Source organism: Mesocricetus auratus, unplaced genomic scaffold (assembly GCF_017639785.1).
Source record: "Mesocricetus auratus isolate SY011 unplaced genomic scaffold, BCM_Maur_2.0 contig_8849_pilon_obj, whole genome shotgun sequence".
Lineage (NCBI taxonomy): Eukaryota > Metazoa > Chordata > Mammalia > Rodentia > Cricetidae > Mesocricetus > Mesocricetus auratus.
Window position 1 is genome coordinate 1 of NW_024430823.1, and position 19,149 is coordinate 19,149.

The window sequence follows — 19,149 nt, forward strand, 5'->3', positions numbered from 1 at the left end:
TCCACAGCCCATGTTTATTCTCTTCATTTACTTTGGAGATTCCTATTCATTTCCATCATTTGCTCTCCTTAACTTTAACTGATTAAGGAAATAAGAAAGGATGTCTGCTCCAAAGTATTTCCCATGTTATCCTCAGCTATTCTCCTATAACCTACAGCCTCTGCTTGTATAACCCTCTCCTAGGACCCATATTAGTGGGTAATATGAATATACCAGAGTCTGGAGAGAAGGCCAGGTGTTGGTGGCACATGTCTTTAATCCCAGCACTTGGGAGGCAGAGGCAGGCAGATCTCTGTGGGTTCGAGACCAACCTGGTCTACTAGAGCTAATTCCAGGACAGCCTCCAAAACCACAGAGAATCCCTGTCTCGGGAAAACCGAAAACCAAACCAAAACAAACAAACGAACAAAAAAAGAGGCTGGAGAGATCCCGCCATTTCCAGGAGCCACCTACATCACCATGTATGGTTAAACTTTTTAAATTGTAATGCTATTTTTTCCTTTCTTTTTAAAAATTAGTTCTTTAATAATGTCACCCATAGCCCTGTGGTGGTGGCACACATCTTTAATTCCAGCACCCTGGAGGCAGAGGCAGGCAGATCTCTGTGAGTTTGAGGCTGAGCTGAACCACCAGCCTCCAAAACAATACAGAGAAACACTGTCTCCTAAAACCAAAAAAACTAATAATAATTTCACCCAAGATTCATTATATTCACTTTCTTTCTCCAAACTTTCCATATCCACCTCAAGGTGCTTTTTTTTTTTAAGAAACAGGGTACCTCTGTATTGTTTTGGAGGCTATTGGTCCAGCCCGGCCTCGAACTCACAGAGATCTGCCTGCATCTGCCTCCCCAGTGCTGGGATTAAAGGCGTGCGCCACCAATGCCTGGCCTCAAGGTGCTTTCTAACCCAACTTTTGGTTTAGTATTTTATTCCCATTAAGGGCAATTTGTGTTACTAAATAATATTGGATGCCTGACATTTACTGTAGCATCATCACCTTATCAGAGGTTATCCATCTAGAGAAAACTGACTCTTCCTCTACAGTAGCTAAGAACCACCAGCAACTCCTCAGCGACAGATAGAACTTAGTGCCAGTATCTCCATGTTCTTATTACTCAAATATGTGGTGTTTTCTGTAGTACTTTTTCTAATGAGCTTTGGAGGGTAACAAAAACCTAGCAATAACCTGTAATGTTTGCAGGTCTTTGAGATCTCACTGGCCACTAATGACTAAAGGGGTAACCTTCGCTGTCTAATGGGCCATTGTTGCCCTGCTATAGGGTAGTTAATCTTTGACTCATTTTATGTATCAGATTAGATCTATTTTAGGAACCTTCTACAGTAGTAAGTTTTCATATGATTTTTTTCACCATATATGTGTGTATGAATGTAAGTGTGTGTGTGTGTGTGTGTGTGTGTGTGTTATGCACATCTGTCTGTATGCATGTCCACAGGTGTAGGGTACACATGGGTAAGGGTGTGTGCACATGTTTAAATGTGTATGAATTTGGAAGCTTGAGTTTGATACAGGGACCATTAATTGTTTAGTCTCAACCTTATTCATTGAGGCAGACTGTCCCAACCAAACCCAGAGTTCATCAACATGACTAGTCTAAAGAGTAGTTTTCTTTGGAGATTCCTTGTCTCTTTTTCTTAGATCTGGAATTTCAGATGGGCTACCGCATATACCTGGTATTTCATCAGTTCTGCGATCCCAACTCTGGACCTCACACTTACTGCTTTAGTGACAAGGCCTTTAGCTGTTGAGCCACCATCCCAGCTCCTGCAATATCTTTTCTTTGAGACATCATTTCTTAGAAATGGAATGCAAAGCCACTGAGAAGTGTAACTATTATTCATGTGATTATTCCATCACTGTTTTCTGCACTCAGAAGACAGAGAAAACATGTCTGGTTCTCATGGCCCCTCAACCTTTAATTACTGCTATATACTGTGCTAAAACAAATGTCCAATCAGAGCTTTTCTCTATCAACACGTAGATCTGAAAGAAAAAGTATTTTGATGAGTTGTTTCAAAGGTTAGCACAAAGCATAAGGCTCAACTTGGAACAAAAATCCTGTGCCACCAGCAGCATGAACAGACATCAACAAGATGTCCCCTGCATCTATGAATTGGTTAATGAATCTTAGAGGAGAAGAAAGAATATGTCCACCTCACTAACCCTACAACGGCTACATGGTAAACACAAACCAGATTATTAGAATAGGAAGATAACATGAAGGTAGGGTTCGGCTGCTCCTGTATTGGGTCATTTTGCAAATGGATCTTTTCCTACACGTCATTTTTCCCCAATGTAAAGGGAATATATAACAGTTTCTCTTATTTTGGTTAGTTTAGCCCATACCTGTTGGCAATATATGTTTCTCTTGTTACTTCCCTTTCTCTACTCTCTACCCGTCAAACTCATGTAAGATATCTCATAATTGCTTTATCACATCATTACCAAATAGGAAGGAGGGTAATGTGAGCTATCTCAGAATTGCTTTTTTCAGATCATTGCAGTGTGCTGGGTGTTTTCAGCCCAGGGCTTAGTACTTCTTTGTTGTAATGTGTAGTCCTCATACTGAGGGGCAGATACTGCTCAGTAGAAGAATGCTTATGTAGCATGAGTGAGGAATTGGGATTGGAGAGAGAGCGAGAGTGAGAGCGAGAGCGAGAGAGAGAGAGAGAGAGAGAGAGAGAGAGAGAGAGAGAGAGAGAGAGAGGGAGAGAGAAAATGAGAGAGAGGGAATCATACACAGAGAAAGCGATCTTCAAGTGCCTGAGTTAAGGTGGTCTTGAACCTCTAGGAATTTCCCAGGTTTGCTAATAACTGTGGCAACCGGAAAAGGGGTTGTGTGTTGGCCACATAAGGTTACAGCTCTTTGACTTCCTACTAGTATCTACTTATGTCTCTTTTCACATTCTCCATGTGGGAAACATGGTCTGTCATTTCCAGAGTGTACCACAATATTTGGGTAGATGTTCCCAGTGAATATGGAAACAGAAACAGAAATTACAAGCTGAGTTTGTTAATGCTGTCACATAGAATATACTACAGAGACTCCAAATACAGTCACTGGAATGGCTCAGGAGAGATTAGCACAAAGCAGAAAAAAATTTGATATGAAAATCATATGCACAGAGGTGAGGTTTAAGCTAGGTGAAGATAAGCTTTCAGCAAGAGAGCGAATTTGGATCTTTGGAACTTATACCTGTGACCTCAGCAGCAGAATAGCAAACTTCCCAGGTGGCTGGACACAGACCATGGGTTAGAAAATGAAAAAGCTGATGTTCATATTTTTGTTAGACAGAAGAACATGCCTCTCCCTCCTGCCATTATAAGTGATAGATGTTCATCCCAGACAAGGACTTTCCTGAGCTTTCAATCCTATCATTTGTCGGCTCAACTTAAGAAGCCAAAGGCAACTTTCCTAAGCATTTGCAAACTCTGAAACTTTCACTTAACCTGGGAAAGACCACAAGGAAGAGGTGAGTGCTAATATGGGGGTCCTAAATTTTCTGGATTAGCCTGTGGGAAGTTAACCCAGTTAGACAAGGTGGAAGAAGAAAGAGACATAAAACACCACTGACAGTCATAGATTTCAGTCTTTCTCTTAAAAAGTAATTAAGAGTGCATGTGATCTTTTCCTTTTTTTGTTACCCACTGATCTTTCATTAACTGAATTCCAATTGGTTTTTGTAACACTGATCACATTTCCCAAAAGTTTGGTGCTTTCTGAAGGTTGTTGATGGGTTTGGTTTTCTTGGAAAAATAAAGGGGCTGAGAGTTTGGGGCAGGGTTTTTACATCAAAAGGAGAACTTAATGACTGAAGAAAGAAACCGCAGCTCCATGGAAATGATAGGGGCGGCTAGATCCAGGGTAGGAGACTGTATTTTGAGAAAGGTCCACCCAGGTTAGTCCGTAAACACATGCAGCCCTTTATGAGGACAAACAGTGGAGTATAACAGAGTTGATGTTACTTCCTCCACCACAACATGAAATTCAAGTCAAATAATATCATCTGGCAAGATGACGGCACTGTGAAATTAATTCCTGTTGTGACATTGCACAGTCTGAGCCAGTCTTCTGTCTAATGACTTTGCGCACTGGAGAACATGGGTAGACGTTAGGAGCAAGAGGCTACTCCAGAGAGCTGTGATGATGGGAGTCGCCTTCTGGTGGCAGCCACAGTCTGTCTTAATGTTGAAAGAAAAGGGACATCGAAAAGAAACCTTGAAACCCGTTATCTCTTTCTGTGGGGAAATAAGGGAAGACTTGGTTAGAGCTCTGCAAAACAGAACTTTGGCAGCAGCTTCTGTGCTTATACTCTTGCCCACCGTGACGGGGCCTCACCAGGACCCACTAGTCACCCTGATTTCCTTTTGAGCCCACCTCTCTCCCATGGTCTCGAGTTCTGGGCAATGAGGGCTCCTGGAGGACCTGGTCAATGCCTTTTCTCTGTAATTGCTGTAGATCATGTATATGATTGATGATATCCTCAGGTAAGAAGTTTACTGAAACTCTGGACCTTGAGATGTCATTGGCTCAGCCGACTTTCTGCTTGTCTGGAATGGGTAAAGGCTCAGAAAAAAATCTTTGGGACAGTTGTTTGGGTGGATAGCTTTGAGAGGAAGAGGTGGAAAAAAGATTATGGGAACTTTTGTATTCTTCAGATCATGAGGAACAGAAGTAAAAATACTTGCAGAGTGTGTGCTTTGGAACTTGGAGCTTTTCTGTGAAGCTAGATCAGAGGAGAACAGAGAAACTTTGTCCTTGACAATCTAGACATATCTGCTCAGGGACTCACTATCTGCTTTTTGTGTTACAGTCCACACAGTGGGGGTTTACCTAAGGATCTCTACATTAGTTGTCACTGTGTAGCCCCTCACTTTTCAATGTGGAAATTAAACCATGGGTTTATTTACAAATATTTCTCTGGGATAATAGAGAATTCCTGCCAAAATGCAGGGCAGCATAGCTACACCTAGTTTCATCTGGGGGACCAGGAATGGGTCTTTGTTGGGCTAGGCTGGGTGTGGGAAAGTTGAAAAGAAAGGCCAGTGGTGGAAGAAGAAAATAGATTGATACAAAGGAAACAATAATGTGAAGATAATTTAAAAGAAAGAATAGAGTAGGGTGGTACAGAAAGGACAGGTATGGAGGGTGGTCAGGAGAGGGTGTAGAGCCAAGATGGCAGGTTTAATGCTTGAATCCTGATGTCCACAGTCACTCGTCTACTCTTTCTGTGTCAGAGGAAGCAGCACTGGGAAAATCAAGGCAGGGAGCCACATCAAGATGTGCGAAGGTGCCCTGTGCAGACACATATTCTTCTTTGCCATTGATGAGATGTTGAGTCTGCTTGCCTGCATCAGTGGCTGTGGACAGGGTCGTGTGGGACAACTGTCCTTCCAAAGTGCTACATCACTGTGAGGATTTGACTTCAGTGTATTTTTGTCATGTAAATAATTTCCCCAGTCGGGCGTTGGTGTCACATGTCTTTAATCCCAGCACTTGGGAGGCAGAGGCAGGTGGATCTGTGTGAGTTTGAAGCCAGCGTGGTCTACAGAGTGAGTTCTAGGTCAGGGTCCAAAGCAATACAAAAAACCAAGCAACCAACAAAACAAACCCAAAACAAAACAAAAGCAAAAACCCAAGTGTGAAACAATGGATTCCTTGGAATGTTATGTTGTGGTTTCTCCATCCTTCCTCAAATATTTCTCTTTGCTTTCTTGTCAAGTTGAGGAGCAATGAGTGAATCTCCAGAACTCAGGAAGTGGAAGGCAGAGTGCCAACCCCTATGGGTTGTTCCCTGATCTCTATATTCATGCTATGGCATGCATGCACCTAACCCATACTACTTATACCTAGTATCGTTCAGTCTGGCTTCCCAACTAATGTTCAAAATCAGTATGGTAGTACACAGAATATTTTACCTTACTGTTACTTTATTGTAAAATATTTAAACAGCTGGACTCACAATGCTATTGCATAGCTTCACAAGTATTTTGCTTATAAAAGACTTGAGTTAAGCATATAAAATTTAACAGTGTATCATTTACCACCCAGCAATGGAAGAGTGAAATATGTGTACTGCATACTAAATTAGGGAATTTTCTTGATTAATTATAGACCCTTCTAAGAGAAGTAGGATTTACTACCTTCCCATGCGTCTGCACAGGTAAAGTCGAAACTCTTTCCTTAAGAGTGACAGATAGATAAAGGTGATAGGAAGGTAGATAGGTAGGCAGATAGAGAGATAGATGATAGGTATACAGACAATAGAAAGTGATGGGGAAATCCTGTGTATACATCAGTAAGCATTGTTGGCCAATAGGGAAGTAATACAGGTGGAACTAGGTTTTGAGGAGGATTCTGGGAAAGAGAAACACAAGGGGCCATGATGTAGCCACCATGGGGGTCAGAGGTCCAGACCCCTTTCTCCAGTAAGAGAAATACTTAGATCAAAAATCATGGGGTAAATTCTTAAGTCAGAGATAGCCTGTAAGAAACAAGCAAATGGCCAACAGCTTCATAATTAATATAGCCTCCTGTGTGATCATTTGGGACTGATGCAGCTCTGGAACCAGGCTGGCAGGAAGACTGCACTCTACAAGAAAGATGGTTATATGTTATTCTGGTTTTTAAATTTAAGTTATTATTGGGGGCAAATGCAGCTTTATCTATAATTGTAAGCAACAACACAGGGCTGTCTTATGTTTCCCAATGCTAAATACTTAGGAAACTCCAGGACAATGTCCCAGCTAAGAGTCTTGTACAATTCTTTTCACAATCTACATCAAGAGAATTCTTATTTTCCTGGTGTTTTGGATAACATTCAATTAATTTCATGGATACGGAATTGGCTCAGCAATTAAGGTCACTTGTTGCTGTTGCAGAGGACATAGGTTCTGTTCCTAATAGCCATGCAGTGCCTGAAAAACCTCTGTAGCTCTAGTTACAGGGTAGCTGTCATCCTTCCCTTACCCACGTGTACATCGGGTAAAATCACGGTGTATACATATGTAAATAGTCAAGGCATGCATACTCATAAAATAAACATAAAAAATATAAGATCTCATGAAGCCAATACTGAAATTTAACTACAGAATTCAGAGTTAATTTTCTTTTCTTTTTTCTTTTTCTTTTTTTTTTTTTTTTTGAGACGGGGTTTTGCTGTGCAGCTTTGTAGATCAGACTGGCCTGAAACTCACAAAGATCTGCCTGATTCTGCCTCTTTAGTCCTGGGATTGAAGACATGTACCACTACTGCTTGGATTGTGCCTCCACCCACTGTCTGATATTTCCTATTTTCTTTGCCTGCTTTTTAACTCCTACTCATATTTCTCTCGAACTTGGTAGTCTATTATGATTTTTACTTTTAAAATAATCTTATTTAACACACCAATACCAGTTCCCTCTCCCTCCAGTCCTCTCACTCCCCCACCATCTTCCCATCGTACAACTCAGAGCATGAGTGGGAATCGTGACCTGATATTTCATATCAGTTTTCAGTTTACTAGTTTGTTTATAATGTGTTGAGATTTTTCTGTGAAAAAGGATCTAAAAGTAACATGTGGAATGATTCCTAAATAAGTTATATTTTAATATTACTATTAAGTACTGTAACTATTCTTTATCAAATAACAGAGCTTTTGGTGCAGTTAGGTATAATAGATCAAGAGTACCTGGGAATTCACAGTGTGACTCTGGGGAGGGTTGTGACCTGCGGTGGCTTTAGGAAGGGATGGAACTAGATCAGCTTCATTTTGATTTTATGGAGCTATTTAAATCTATACATTTGATAGGATTCATTGCACTGATCCTTCATCTGTGTAGAAGAGTGATGATAAATGTTTGATAGGCAGTTGATAAATACAAATTTGCATGCATACATAGATAAATAGCCTCCATTACATTAGCAGAATTCGAGTTGTTCACTCTGTTTTGAGGACACAGACAGCACCCACACTCTGCTCTTCCTCTGAGGCCCATTATGTCTTTCCACTTTGGGCAAACCAACAAGCAGGGCAGCATATCCAGGCAGCAAATGCTACTACAAATGACTGGGTCCCATTTCCAATACACATTTATCATGGCAAAAAGCAAATCCTCTTCATACAGCTGTTTTCAGTGATATCTACAGTGTACACTGTACGTAGGAGGAATATTACTTAATGGCATCTCCAGTGTAGACACAGCAAAGGCCATTCAGAGCTTCACTCACCATTTGCGATTTCATTTTCATCTTTGAAATAAAAGAGAGCATCTGGGATCCTTCTGTGCATGCACAGCTATATCTTTTTTATTATTTATTTTTAAATTTAAATTAGAAACAAGGTTGCTTCACATGTCAATTCAAGGTCCCTTTCTGTTTCCCTCCCCTCCTCCCGTGCCCTGCCACCAACCTCCCTAATATCCCCTCATTTCCCCAGTGAGGGTGAGACCTTCCATTGGGTTGCCCATAGTCTGTCATTTCATTCAGGACAGGGCCTAGAACCTCCCCCAAGCTTTCATGGTGAGGGTGCATCTCTCACTGTTGGATAGGAGTCCAAAGTCAATTTGTATACCCGAGATAAATAATGATCTACTTCCCAAGGCTCAATAGATTACCTAGGCCTCCTCACTGATAGCCACATTCAGGGAGTCTCGATCAGATGCATGCTGGATTCCCAGGCATCAGTCTGGAATTGAAAAGCTAACCCTTGTCAGGTCAGCTGTTTCTGGGGGTTAAACCAGCCCAGACTTAATCCATTTGGTCATCAGTCCTCCCACTCTGTTACTGGCTTTCTTGAGTTCAGCTCAGCGCTTAGCCATGGGAGTCTGCCTCTTTTTCCATCAGCCACTCAATGAAGGTTCTGTTTCCCAGACTATCTGGCCATGGGATTGTAGGATGGCACTTCCCAGATCTATGTCTAAAATCCATATATGAGAGAGTACGGCCATGTTTATCTTTTGCACAGCTATATCTTAAACACTTGCCAATCATAAAATAACTAAAGAGAGAAAAAAATCTATTTTAAAATTGCGATTAATGATGTCTACACAATGCATTTGACATTAACTAGTTTAAGTCATAACCCATTTTTATATAAATCTGTATTTATTTCAACATTTCAATTTAGTTTTGAAATAATGGCATGTCAAATGTGCAAATGTAGCCTTTTAGAAATATTGTCTCTGAGCATGGTGGGTGTCTACCTTCTGCTTCAGAGAAATGGGGATGGGGGCTGTCCTAGTACAAGGATTGAAGATGGAACTTGACCTGATGTCAAAACCCCGTCTCAAACTATAAGCAATCATGTAATATGTTATTTTATTAATTATGAGTTTTAGTGAATATGTAGATTTAGATAATGCCTGTGTAATTGGGATAAAGAACATGTATTTCCATAACTTCCTAAAGCAACCTTGTTACCCACTTATACTCACACTACACTCTAGATGCCCACTAATACGTTGTTCACAGCTATCATGTAAATAGAATCTTATGGAATATAACTATTTGAGATTGACTTTTTAGTTAGTGTCATTGTATAGTGAAACAGTAGAAACAATGGTTAGGAAAGATGATTGGTAGACAGATAGGTGGTAGGCAGATGATAGGTTTTTATCTATTATTTGAGAATTTCAAACATGCATTTAATGCAGTTTAACCAGTCCCACCAGTCCTTTCTCTCTTGTCTCATTCCTGTCCTATATCTACCACCATGATTCCTTCCCAACCTCATGTGCTCTTTTAAAGATGCTCAATAAGGTCTTCTGGTCGGTTCACCTGTCCCTGTCCCTGTAGCTCTCAGGTTTCTCCGAGGCTGTCACCAGTAGGCTCAAGGCCAGGGCAGGGCAAGTTCAGTTTCGCCATCTAGCTCATAGCTTGGTTCGCAGCCTTGGGTGCCACATAGCGGTGTCCCACCGAGCCAGGCCTGCATGGGATAGCCTCTCGCATCCCGCTCATTCCGGTGGCCCCTGGGCAAGCATGCACACACATATGTCAGTGTGCACAGACCCTCCGCAGAGGCTCCTTCGTCGCCGCCCCCTCTCCCGAGCTGGAGTTGGTGCAGCTGAGGTGGAAGGTGGAGAAGTTGGAGCTCGAGCTGTGGAGCTGCAAGAGGTAGGTGCGGGATGTGAAGAAGCTGCTGCATCATAAGAAGCTGCTGTGCCAGAGCACGAGAGCAATAACAAGATGCTCCCCACGCAGGTAGAAGAACTCAGTAAAATACTCAATTGTGAGAGACATGAAGATAGGAAGAAGTCTGATGTAGAAGTACAGACATAGAACCATGCACCTTGGTCAATTCCAGATCATTATTATGAGACATATTGTAACGATGATAGTCTTCCCAGTAAAGAGACAGAACTGATTGTACAGCAGAGGCAGTATGCTCTATGAAAGATGAATCACAAATATACAGTGATAGTCATGCTGTTAATGATGGAACAGACTGTGTAAAACATGGACAGGAGGATCATTTCACATTCGATTCACAGGAGAGTGCATTTGCCTTAGAAGCAGAGGTCACAGCCTTGGTAGGTTCCTCGATAGTGGACAGTTTCAAAGCTGCAGCAGAAGCTGCTGTGTCACAGACTGGCTTTACCTACGTTGAGAACAAGGCATTGTATTTTGACCACAGCACTGGTTTCTATTAAGATTCTGAAAACCAAATGTGCTATGACCCTTCCCCTGGGATTTATGACTACTGTGATGTGGGAAGTGGTCGACACCAATTTCATTCTCGAGTAGATTACAACCTTACCAGACCTCTAGCACAAAACCAAGCAAAGATAAAAAGCTGAAGAAGAGAAGAAAGGAGCCAGGCCTTTTTACAGCAAATGACGAAAAGGACTTGAGTTCAGAAGATCAGAACATCATTAGCATTGAACACACAAGCTGCAGTGAAGAAGTAAATTCCTCAAAAATGTAAAAGAAGGCCAGAGTCGACACTGCTCATAGAAGTCGTTCCTTAATGCTCGCTGCTCCAGTTAGTGGGGGCACTGTAGCATCTCATTGAAGGATGAGAAAGTTAGAGAGAGCAAGAGTGAACCAGAAGAAGGTGAAATTACAGACTCTCAGAGTGAGTACAGTTCCGATGAAGACAGTTCCAATGAGAACAAGGGATCTTCGGAAGAATCAGAGGATGAAGTAGAGGAAGAAAAGTTTTGGACTCCTGTATTCTGGTGATTGTTGTTAGATCTCAAGTGTTGCAGACCGGTTTGCTTTTCATGATCACAGAAGTAAACCCAGCCACAATTTGGAGAGAGAAGAATATGGATCATACTCTATGTATTCCCGAAGTTGTTGTCAGCAAGTTTCATGTAGAAATTTATTTTGACCATGACTTGCAAAGCTATGTCCTTGTGGATCAGAGCAGCCAAAATGGTATCATTGTCAATGGGAAGCAGATTCCTCAGCCAAAAACTAAGAGTGTCCTTTATCACAGTGATGAAGTGAAAATTGGGGAGGCTGTGTTGTCTTTTCACATTCACCCTGGCAGTGAGACCTGTGATGGCTGTGAACCAGGGCAAGTCACAGCTCATCTTCACCTTGATAAGAAAGGTAAACCTTTTGTTGGTGCGGCATTAAGTAAGGAGGAAAAAGACTTGGAAAGAAGAAAAGCACTAAAGAAAATACGAGTAAAGTATGCTTTGCAGAATACAGATTATGAAGATGAAAAAGCATTGAAAAATCCAAAATATAAAGACAGCTGGAAAACAAAAGGAGCAGGTTGGAAGTGACGGTATTTTCCAAAGAGATAATGTCCCTGCATCTGTTCACTCTGATATTACAGTTACCAACCAAGGCCGGAAGATGTTGGAGAAAGGGAGAGGGCCTGGGAAACGGTGGAGGAATGAAGATGCTCATTCAGCTTCTTCTTTGACGAACACATGTGTGTTTGGAGTCAGGAAAACTGTCCTCAATTGAGGATCTTTACTTTCTGTAGAATATAAGCAAAACAAATTGGGACAAAGCACAAAAGAGGATGCAGAGAACTTCACAGAAACTAACCCTCTGAAAATGCCCCCAGGGTCATGTCGTGGGTGAAAGGGACTGCAGAGTGAAGGTCCATAATGGGAAGATTGGGGCTTTGAAAAGAGAAAACAGTTTGAAAACACTTATTGTAGAAACTTGGGTCTCCCAAAGTCAGTACCAGTAGGGAATTCTTGAGGTGGCCCTCCTGGTCCACACACGTGTGAGGGCATATGCTGAACAGCTCTAAGAGAACAGTTTTAACTTCCAAGCATGAACTGGATGATCTCACATAGGAAGTGGACTAAAGTTCACAGAGAACAGGCAGAGCTTGTCAGAATTTCATTGTTTTAGCCTCTCATTTACCACATCTGTAGGGGCAACTACCCATGGAAGCAAAACTGAGATAACCACTAATGACTTGAGTGTACATATGCCCTGTTTCCATGTATTTACTATAATAAGATACACAGACAAGAGATGTCAAAATTTTATAAAGTAATTCTATTTGTATACTTGTTTATGCCTTTTAGAACTTAGTTATTTTGTTTTTTATTAAGTTTTGAAATTGTGAGTAGTGAACACACTTTTATTATCCTTGAAATAACTGCAGTATATTGAGGAACTGATGAGCAGTTGACATTATAGAAAATTAGTCTCAAACTGTTTTCTTCTGTGGAGAATGTTGATTTGAACTATATATTCAGCATTTGCCTTTGGAGTTTTCCTAGCTGATGAATATTTGATACAGACAGTGGGGTACGTATTAGCTATTGGCATATTTGATATGCTAGCATTTTTAGGTTTGATTAGCACCACTGCAGGCAATGGGATTATGCAGAGAAATGTGACAGCTAGTGCAGATGATTACATAGTCAAGGCTCCAAACACAAGCATTTCCTGGAAGTGTCTTCAAATGCAATAAAAACATTGTAAAAGACTTGATTTCTTGAATAAATGATTTAAACATAAAAATGCTCACTTAGTCCTGTTAATGTGACTAATGTGGGACAATCTACTGGAACATGTATCTCTGCATAAATCTGGCTCTCCCTCTCCCTCCAGGTACCAATTGCCAATATCTGCTTAGCAGGGGATGGATGCATGAGCACCCCCACACCCCTGCTGGCATTTTCTCTGACTTAATCTTCTGTGGATCTTGTATACAGCATGTCAGCTGCTGTGAGTTCAAGTGCTCAATGGTAAGACGATGTCTAGTAAATACTGTTTTCTGCAGACTTCCATTGCCTTTAACTCTTACAATGCCTCCCCACTCTGTGATAATCCCTGAGCCTTGATGGTATTGACCAAGCAGTATGATACAGTATTCCAATTTAAAGATATGATACCATGATGGAGGGGTTGCTTGCACAGCAGAGAGCAAACTTAATCTTGTGCTTCCAGGCATCCTTCAGGACTCTGAAGGAAAAAAAAACTCCATTGAGTAAAGACACAGAGGTTATGACTTGTTCTTGTGGCAGCCTGGATGTCCTAAAACTAATTAGTCCTTCTAAGCTGGACAAATAAGCACATATCACACATAAAACCTTGATTATGGAGGTGCAGAGAAGCAAAAGAGTGACAGCCAGCACACTGTGCCAGGAATAGTGACACAAGACTAATGTATTCTCATTCTGACATATAGATATTAGCTTGCCACCCCAGCCCTCAATGCAAAGTCTAAGTCCCTTCACCACAGGGCCAGCAAAGGCCTTGTTGTGCCTTTGATTTTTATCAGAGGAAAATCAGACATCTTTCCTATAGGTGGTTGAAATGATGCTAGGAAAGGCCAAGTTCTGTGTCAGGGCTTAGTCTTAGCCCAGCAGTAACAAGCAAAATGAATACAGGACCATCAGGCAAAATAGACCTTATAGTACAGAAAAGTATGAGAGATGGATGTAAATTCACCTATTTATAAAAGCTCAATCCATCAAGAAGACAAAGCAATCAAAACTGTGTTGCCAAACAAGGACGCTGTTTACTACACTATGTTTGCAGGTTTCAACACTTCTCTTAGTAAGAGATATCGAGACAACCATGCCAGGAAGGCACTGGAGGATGCACAGGGACACTCTCCACTACCCACCAATGGGATTTAATTTGAATTTCAAAACTGACTACCAACAACAAGGAAAATTACATTTAATCTATTATTATTATTATTATTATTATTATTATTATTATTATTACCAGCACCTTTATGCACTGAACAGGACAGACATACCCTGAGCTACAAGTCAGACCTCAGTAAATTGTTTTAAAAAAGTGAAACATCAAGTGTGGTATCTGTTCACAGTGACTCCATTCCATTTTGACTTAAGGTCAGAGAGATTTTGCCACCCACCGACACAGTTATAGTTTATTAGAATGCCTTACTGGCTGTGGCATAGTCCAACAGTGCTGGTTATAAATGGAAGGTTCAGGAACATAGTGCTTGTTTAGTCCATGAGGCTGAATGTTTCAGCTGGTCTTTTGTATGCTGGAATCCCTAAGAAGTGGGATCTAATGCCAGTGAATGAATGTAATTGAGAGGGCCAGTGAAGGCAAGAGAGAGAGAGAGAGAGAGAGAGAGAGAGAGAGAGAGAGAGAGAGAGAGAGAGAGAGAGAGAGAATTTCCTTCTCCCATGTCTTTTATACAGGTTACCAGCAGAAGGCTCTGTTCAGATTAACGGCAGATCTTCCCACCTCAAATATCTGTATTAAAGATTTATCTTCCCACTTCAAAGACCCAGAACAGAAGTGGGTCTTCCTAATTAACACCACTGTATTAAGAATGTATTCCTCACAGATGAGCCCAGTCCTTTTGGTTTTAGTTAATTCCAGACAAAGTCAAGTTGAAAACAAAGACTAGTCATCACATGGTACTAAGTTTTACTGAGGATCTAAAGCAAACAACACTGTAGCATTTGAAGCAGGAAAGACACAGACATTGACAGAAAGAACTGAACTGAAAATCCAAAAATAGAGACAGCAGCCATGATTGGCTAATTTCTGCAGAAGTGTAACACACTTTATAGAAGAGGTGCAGATTTTTGTTTTATGGAGCTACTGCAAACCCCTGAGTAAAAAGATAAACATTGCTGGAATTCACACTCATTCTGTAATAACATTATGGACAACAGTCTTAAATGTCAAGATTTATCTATAAAGGCTCCGTTTTGGGAGGGGGAATACACTTAGGTGTGAATATTTGGGGCTTAAAGTTGTACAAAGACACCACAAACATAGTCCTGAAACACTTGATATAACTAGAATTTACTACAATCAAAAAGAACATACTTTTACTCCATGAAAGAGTCTGCTAAGAATGAAAAGATAAGTCACCAGTGAACAACATCACACACGCAACAAAAGTCTCACATCTGGAATGCAAAAAAAATTGACTTTAAAATAGAACCCTCAGTAATCCAATTAGAAAGCAGACCACAGGCAAGACAGAGATTTTATTATTAGCCACCAGAGAGATGCAAATTAAAACACAGTGAGACACACAATTGGTCCAAATCAGTCACAGTGGATTTTTATGGAAAATGATGAGAAACAACTGCTAATCAAGAGGCAGGGAAAGATAAGTGGAATAGCTGCATTAGAAAGAAAGAAGCCACCAGGTGGTGGTGGTGCACGCCTTTAATAACCAGCTCTCAGGAAGCAGAGGCAGGTGGATCTCTGTGAGTTCGAGACCAGCCTGGTCCACAGATCTAATTTCAGGACAACCTCCAAAGCCACAGAGAAAACCTGTCTTGAAAAAACAAAAGAAATAAAGAAAGGAAGGAAGGAGCCATCTAGTTACTACATAGTCTACCAAGTGTTTATGTGTTCAGAGACATGTAAGTTTAAGTTTATGTGTACGCACACACACACACACAAACACACACACACAGAGAGAGAGAGAGAGAGAGAGAGAGAGAGAGAGAGACTGTAAGAATGATCATTGCATGCACATCTGTAATAGAAACTGTACATCCCCAAGTAAATGTTTAAGTAAACTGTGGTCCACCTACACTGTGGTTCTCTACTCAGTGAGTCTCAGAAGATGAACTGCCTGACTCCATGTATACAATGTCATAGTCAAAGGGGAGAGTTCATTAGTGCTTCAAAGGGTTAGGGCAGGGTCTTGGGGATGTAATCACAAGAGAAGAATTACAGGAATAGAAAAATTCTTAACTGCAATGACAGTTTAATGACAGTTTCATGGATCTACACACACAATGGCAATGTTTAGAATTATACACAGACAATGTATGTAAGCCAGGATTTTTTATACATTTTGCTTCCTATTGAAAGAGACTTAGAAATTAAACAATATATATTTCCCATGAACATAAACCCTGAAATCTGACATTATCTTTGCTTACCCTAAATCTGAAGATCACTGACAAATGAGATCATCAAACCACCATACAGGAGATGACAACACCCTATGGCAGGACAGAAAGCACAACCTTCAAAGCCAGATGGCACAAGTGTCCAGCTGGCCAACAGAGAGAGTATAGAAAGCATAGGATTAGATGCTCCTCAACCGAAGAGTAGATAGAGAAAATGTGGTGCATTTACACAATAGAGTACTACCCAGCAGAAAAGAACAAGTTATTCATGAAATTTGCAGGCAAATGGATGGCACTAGAAGAAACCATCCTGAGTGTGGTAACCCAGTCACAAAAACACAAACATGTCATGCATATCCTCACTCATATACGGATTTTAGACATGGACCAGGGGAGTGCCAGCCTACAATCCCACTGCCAGAGAGTCTGGGAAACAGGAAGGACCCTAAGATATATATGGTACCCCAGAGAAGGTGGAATTAGGCAATTTCTCCTGAGCAGAGTGGGATCATTGGGGGCAGGGGAGAGGGATCCAGTTAGCAGAAGTACCCATTGCCTGGTTTGCAGAGGCTTGTTTTCCCAGTACATGTGCCCTGCATTCTCATACAGGACCTGGTTCTATTACGAGAGCAAAACCCAATGACCTCATTGCCTCCCTAACCCTTCACCCTGATACCACTGACTTGTGGGTTGGGATTTCAATACACAAGTGTGTCGGGATCAAAAATTCATAGTTAAGACCTGTCACCCACTTCTAAGATGTGGATACATCTGACATTTCCAGTGAAGGCTGTGCTTGCTATATCCTTGTAGACAAGCGCTTAGGCAATAGTGAGTGCTGTTATTTACTCCTAGTGTGATGTGAAGGTAAATTCTGCTTTTTAAAGTGTTTCAAGCATGCTTAAAATAACTGCTATTTTGGGTACAGATCCCTCTTTAAATATTTTAATTCTGTCTTATCTAACAACTCACCTTTGAGTGGTTTTCGACAGTCTTCCTGGTGATGAATTAGTATCGACTACCTGGCCTTTGAAACCACAGGACTGTGTGACTATGTTTTCTCAACAGACAGCATGAAATATCTAGCTAGTCTTCTCATGCATTTTGTCTTTAATCCCAACTGTGAGATCACCTTGATTAAAATCTACCTTCAGTTTATACCTGATAGTTTGACTTTGACTGGTTTTATGGCTTGATTTTGTCTAAGTGAAAATGATTTGAGTTTATTTGTGGTTAGTGACTTTAACTAATTGCCTCTTACATGGCTTATGAGCACACAGGAAAATGAGACTTTCCAAACAACCCAAGGCAAGGGGTGTCTCAGCAAACTGCAAGGGAACGTAAAGGCCTCCATGGAAGAACAAGCAAGTTCACAGACAAGAGGAGCAAGCAAGAGTTGGGGATGTTTGTTTGTGTGGCTCCAAGTGTCCTATCCTGTCTTCTTTGCAGACACTAAAACTTCACTGAATAGGTATTTGGAGAGCCTGCTCCCAAAGGCTTGTGCCTTCAATCACAGAGGAGGCTGTGCAAAGGCTTTCTGTATCAGTTCAAGATCAGGAGGATTTAACTCTAAATCATCTTCAGGATCAGGGCAAAGCTCAGTGACAGAGCACATGCCCAGACTGAGGAAGACCCTAGGCTACATCAGCAGCACCAATGAAAACAACAGCAAAAATCCCCAATAATAACAACAAAATCAACCCCCTTCACTTACTTCTGTTGTTCGAGAAGACTTCAGTATTTACACTTCATTTTCTCTTCCTGCTTTTTTGTTTTTCTTTAACATCTAGTGGTCTGGGAGGCACAACAGTACCTCTGCTTCTCTCACAGCTATTCCTGTACTCAACCTAAATATTAACCTGTACATTTCTCACTTGCACATCTTACTAGTGACCAATCCATCATACACAAACCAGAGAAGTTCATAGATGAGTGCTACAGTTACTCCTGTTACTAATAATCTCTTGTTGCCCTAAAGCTCTAGGTCAATATTTGCACTTAAAAATATATCATGCATTTAGATTTAAATATGACGCAGTTGTCTCCTTTCTAAGATTTTCTGATAGTATATGTGCTATGGTTTTGTGAATGAAAGTTTCTCTGAAGGCCACCACCTTTCAACATATCTTCATCAGGGCTTAGAATTTCCCTGACTACGAAGAGTTTAGTATGCACCAAATTCAGACTCAAATTCCAGGTTAAATTTAGTCCTTTTAATATCCATATATTGCCCTCCTCTTTAACTGAACTAATATCTTACTAATCTACCAATATTAATGTAATATTAAATCCATTGCAATCTATGAACAGACTCTTAGCTTCCAGTCAACCAAGAGGCTAAGAATGCTGTCAGATAACACTGGAGGCGTATAACAGAGATCTATGTTAAGTCACCCATTGAATATTTCCACCAATGTATTTAAAAAGGGCCTTGATTTTTAAATGTCTTCTGTTCTGTGCCTATAAAATGTGATTTTTATGATCTTTGAAGTAACAGTTGTGTTTAGATAGTTGTCTTCTTCAAAACTCACATCGAAATTTAGTTTAGTTGTCATTGTAACAATTTTATAACAATATCAGAAATAGGAAAAGGTAGGATCGTGTATATGTGTGTTTCTGTATGTGTTCATATAGAGACCAGAGAACAACTCAAGTGTTATATTCCTTACGTACCACCCACCATTTTTGCGAGACAAAGTCTCTTACTGACAGAGAACTTGCCAAGTGGTCTAGGCTGGCTTGGCATAGCACCCCAGGGATGCTGTCTCACCCCAGTGTTGATATTTAAATCACACGCTACTACACACAGATTTTCTCATGTGGGAACTGTACTCAGATCCTCATGTTTACAAAGC

The 19,149-nt window shown here is 40.8% G+C and overlaps 1 pseudogene; it reads left to right on the top strand.

The window, feature by feature from the left end:
* Positions 1 to 9,906: 9,906 nt before the first annotated feature.
* On the top strand, positions 9,907 to 12,061 carry LOC121138106 (annotated as a pseudogene).
* Positions 12,062 to 19,149: the final 7,088 nt, after the last annotated feature.